General features: G+C 54.3%; 1 non-coding gene across 1 annotated transcript in view; it reads left to right on the forward strand.

The window, feature by feature from the left end:
* Positions 1 to 3315: 3315 nt before the first annotated feature.
* LOC124773516 overlaps positions 3316 to 5000 on the forward strand; it is a 1909-nt gene continuing 224 nt past the window's right edge. Inside the window, exon 1 of the ribosomal RNA XR_007014760.1 lies at positions 3316 to 5000. This exon is cut by the window's right edge and continues 224 nt beyond it. This is a non-coding gene — a ribosomal RNA (small subunit ribosomal RNA).

The raw sequence follows: 5000 nt of genomic DNA on the forward strand, positions 1-5000 counted from the left end.
ATTACACAATCCACACTATCACAACCAGACCAGGAGGTCCATGCGGAAAATAGAATATCCCACCCTTTCGACATCCACCATTGCGCAGATAAGGCACCAACACCCACACATGTCCTATACAACGGTGCACCCAACATCACAATAGTACCTCCTGTCACAGCGCACAAACAATGACATGAGTCAAAGACACAGGTCTGACACAAGCATAGAATTGGAGCGCCGCCTCTAATAAGCCAAAGGTGCATCCTGACGTGACAAATCTCATCATGTCACAAGCATTCACTTACTATAATCACTATCAACGAACCTGCCGCCCCCGCCCCCGCCCCCCCCCCCCCCCTACACCTTTCCTTACAACAACGTGTAACCTAACCTAACCTATGTTGTACCTTAACCTAACCTATGTTGTGCCTTAACCTAACCTATGTTGTGCCTTAACCTAACCTATGTTGTGCCTTAACCTAACCTATGTTGTGCCTTAACCTAACCTATGTTGTGCCTTAACCTAACCTATGTTGTGCCTTAACCTAACCTATGTTGTGCCTTAACCTAACCTATGTTGTGTCTTAACCTAACCCATGTTGTACCCTAACCTAACCCATGTTGTCCCCTAACCTAACCCATGTTGTCCCCTAACCTAACCCATGTTGTCCCCTAACCTAACCCATGTTGTCCCCTAACCTAACCCATGTTGTCCCCTAACCTAACCCATGTTGTCCCCTAACCTAACCCATGTTGTCCCCTAACCTAACCCATGTTGTCCCCTAACCTAACCCATGTTGTCCCCTAACCTAACCCATGTTGTCCCCTAACCTAACCCATGTTGTCCCCTAACCTAACCCATGTTGTCCCCTAACCTAACCCATGTTGTCCCCTAACCTAACCCATGTTGTCCCCTAACCTAACCCATGTTGTCCCCTAACCTAACCCATGTTGTCCCCTAACCTAACCCATGTTGTCCCCTAACCTAACCCATGTTGTCCCCTAACCTAACCCATGTTGTCCCCTAACCTAACCCACGTTGTCCCCTAACCTAACCCACGTTGTCCCCTAACCTAACCCACGTTGTCCCCTAACCTAACCCACGTTGTCCCCTAACCTAACCCACGTTGTCCCCTAACCTAACCCACGTTGTCCCCTAACCTAACCCACGTTGTCCCCTAACCTAACCCACGTTGTCCCCTAACCTAACCCACGTTGTGCCTTAACGTAACCCACGTTGTGCCTTAACGTAACCCACGTTGTGCCTTAACGTAACCCACGTTGTGCCTTAACGTAACCCACGTTGTGCCTTAACGTAACCCACGTTGTGCCTTAACGTAACCCACGTTGTGCCTTAACGTAACCCACGTTGTGCCTTAACGTAACCCACGTTGTGCCTTAACCTAACCCACGTTGTCCGCTAACGTAACCCACGTTGTCCGCTAACGTAACCCACGTTGTCCGCTAACGTAACCCACGTTGTCCGCTAACGTAACGCACGTTGTCCGCTAACGTAACCCACGTTGTCGCCTAAACCTGCTCTGTAATTGTTATACGACTCGTTCAATTAGTGTAGTGTTGCCCACCCGCAACCCTCGCAATATAGTTCGCTACTCGCACTGCCCGCTCCCCTGTGTATCGCTTCATGTTAAACACCTTGCAAGTCTTGCTGACTTTCCACATGCTCCTGCTGTACACTGTAATGTGGATGGCAGCAGGACGTACATGCCGCCCCCCGCCCCACCCCTCCCCACGTCCCCACCTTGCCCCCTGCCTTCGCAAGCTGGTTGGTGAGAAGTTTGCATGTTCAATGCCCTTCGCATGCGACGTACTCAGGCTACGTTGTGGTGCGGCCTGTGTCAACTGTCCGCTGATGTCGTACGCATAAACCACAATCTGTACTGCACATTCGTCCTTATGTACTGAATGATACATCGTGGCACATGTGTGACCGTACAACGACTGCGCCCAAAAACGGCGGACCATACAGTGCAAATATTGTGCACGCAGCTACGTGTCGTCTCCCTATGAGAGCTGGATTGCAGTGTGGTACGCCATAGAGACGTGTGGGAGGAACGGACGCCGTGGATGGCGATCAGCATGAGCTGTCTGTTGATGTATTCGGGCCTAGTCGTCTCTCCTCAAACACCGTGATAGCATGGTGCACCGCGTTCCATATCTGCGACATGCTACAGAGGCCGGTTGACAGTCGTTCGAGCAATGGACATCGCATACGTACGGGGGCCACCTTCCACGTATTGTCTAGGCGTGCACATTTTGTTGCGTGTATGTGGGCAGACGTAGTGTGGCGTGACACCTGACACAGGCATGCAATAATCGTTGAAGTTGCTAATGGCGATGGACGCCTACGTTTTCTGGTGAAGTTACGCAAATGAAGAAATGGTAACCCGTTGTGGTGCGGTTGTTCTCGCTAGGGGTGAATCGGTGATGGCGACGATAGGTTGAGGTACTAACCGGTTGTTCCAGCGATACCCACCATGCCGATGAAACTGAACGGCATCTGGGTGTGAAGCGATACGCGGCGGTGGCTGGGTGGGACCGTCCCCGGCCGGTGAGGGGGCGCCTCCCGGCGTGCTGGCCGCGCGGTGCGTGGGCGCACGCGCTACAGCCGGCTGGTGGGGGCGGCCAGTGGCAGGCGCGCCGGCCGACGGACGCGGCAGGCGTCGCAGCTGCGCGCCGGCGCACCCTGCGCGCGGCGCCGTGCGGCCAAAGTAGGTCCTCGCGGGCCCGGTGCGAAGCGCGGTGGACATCTTCAGTGTGCTGGTCCGATTGAGGACTGTGTGCGTTGAGGATGCGCCGCCGCCCGGCGCTCGGCGCCGCGACGCCGTCTGCTGCTCGGTCGCCCCAGCGGTTCTCGCTGGTGGTTTGTATCGCAGCTGTGCGGATGTGTTGGCGCGTGCGCTGTGCTGGGAGAGTTCGCTTCGGCACCCAAGTGGGGCTTTTGTCCTTCTGTGGCGCTGGCGTTGGAGCTGCCGGTCACCGTAGGTGGCGCGTGTTGTCTCCCGCCGGCAATGCCACGACAGCACGCTCCCGGGCCTCTGTCGGCAGCGGCAAGCTCAGTTGGGAGCACGGGTGGTCGCACCGAAAGCGTCTACTCGCCTAACTCCGGGCGATTGCGCCTCTCTCGAACCCGACCAAGTACTTGGGACGGCGCTGCGCGCCGCCGGGACCTGAGAGGGTTTCGAGGTGTATTGTGCAGGGGAGCTCAGCCTCCTCCTGTTTGCAGAATGATTGAGCGAACGCTTGCGTGTTCGCGCGGGCCCCCGGGACACACTCCCGGGCGGCCGGCTGCTCAGCTCTAGTTGACGCAGCTCCCTGGTTGATCCTGCCAGTAGTCATATGCTTGTCTCAAAGATTAAGCCATGCATGTCTCAGTACAAGCCGCATTAAGGTGAAACCGCGAATGGCTCATTAAATCAGTTATGGTTCCTTAGATCGTACCCACGTTACTTGGATAACTGTGGTAATTCTAGAGCTAATACATGCAAACAGAGTCCCGACCAGAGATGGAAGGGACGCTTTTATTAGATCAAAACCAATCGGTCGGCTCGTCCGGTCCGTTTGCCTTGGTGACTCTGAATAACTTTGGGCTGATCGCACGGTCCTCGTACCGGCGACGCATCTTTCAAATGTCTGCCTTATCAACTGTCGATGGTAGGTTCTGCGCCTACCATGGTTGTAACGGGTAACGGGGAATCAGGGTTCGATTCCGGAGAGGGAGCCTGAGAAACGGCTACCACATCCAAGGAAGGCAGCAGGCGCGCAAATTACCCACTCCCGGCACGGGGAGGTAGTGACGAAAAATAACGATACGGGACTCATCCGAGGCCCCGTAATCGGAATGAGTACACTTTAAATCCTTTAACGAGTATCTATTGGAGGGCAAGTCTGGTGCCAGCAGCCGCGGTAATTCCAGCTCCAATAGCGTATATTAAAGTTGTTGCGGTTAAAAAGCTCGTAGTTGGATTTGTGTCCCACGCTGTTGGTTCACCGCCCGTCGGTGTTTAACTGGCATGTATCGTGGGACGTCCTGCCGGTGGGGCGAGCCGAAGGCGTGCGACCGCCCCGTGCGTGCTCGTGCGTCCCGAGGCGGACCCCGTTGAAATCCTACCAGGGTGCTCTTTATTGAGTGTCTCGGTGGGCCGGCACGTTTACTTTGAACAAATTAGAGTGCTTAAAGCAGGCAAGCCCGCCTGAATACTGTGTGCATGGAATAATGGAATAGGACCTCGGTTCTATTTTGTTGGTTTTCGGAACCCGAGGTAATGATTAATAGGGACAGGCGGGGGCATTCGTATTGCGACGTTAGAGGTGAAATTCTTGGATCGTCGCAAGACGAACAGAAGCGAAAGCATTTGCCAAGTATGTTTTCATTAATCAAGAACGAAAGTTAGAGGTTCGAAGGCGATCAGATACCGCCCTAGTTCTAACCATAAACGATGCCAGCCAGCGATCCGCCGCAGTTCCTCCGATGACTCGGCGGGCAGCCTCCGGGAAACCAAAGCTTTTGGGTTCCGGGGGAAGTATGGTTGCAAAGCTGAAACTTAAAGGAATTGACGGAAGGGCACCACCAGGAGTGGAGCCTGCGGCTTAATTTGACTCAACACGGGAAACCTCACCAGGCCCGGACACCGGAAGGATTGACAGATTGATAGCTCTTTCTTGATTCGGTGGGTGGTGGTGCATGGCCGTTCTTAGTTGGTGGAGCGATTTGTCTGGTTAATTCCGATAACGAACGAGACTCTAGCCTGCTAACTAGTCGCGTGACATCCTTCGTGCTGTCAGCGATTACTTTTCTTCTTAGAGGGACAGGCGGCTTCTAGCCGCACGAGATTGAGCAATAACAGGTCTGTGATGCCCTTAGATGTTCTGGGCCGCACGCGCGCTACACTGAAGGAATCAGCGTGTCTTCCTAGGCCGAAAGGTCGGGGTAACCCGCTGAACCTCCTTCGTGCTAGGGATTGGGGCTTGCAATTGTTCCCCATGAACGAGGAATT

The sequence above is a fragment of the Schistocerca piceifrons genome, unplaced genomic scaffold (genome assembly GCF_021461385.2).
Source record: "Schistocerca piceifrons isolate TAMUIC-IGC-003096 unplaced genomic scaffold, iqSchPice1.1 HiC_scaffold_954, whole genome shotgun sequence".
Classification (NCBI taxonomy): domain Eukaryota; kingdom Metazoa; phylum Arthropoda; class Insecta; order Orthoptera; family Acrididae; genus Schistocerca; species Schistocerca piceifrons.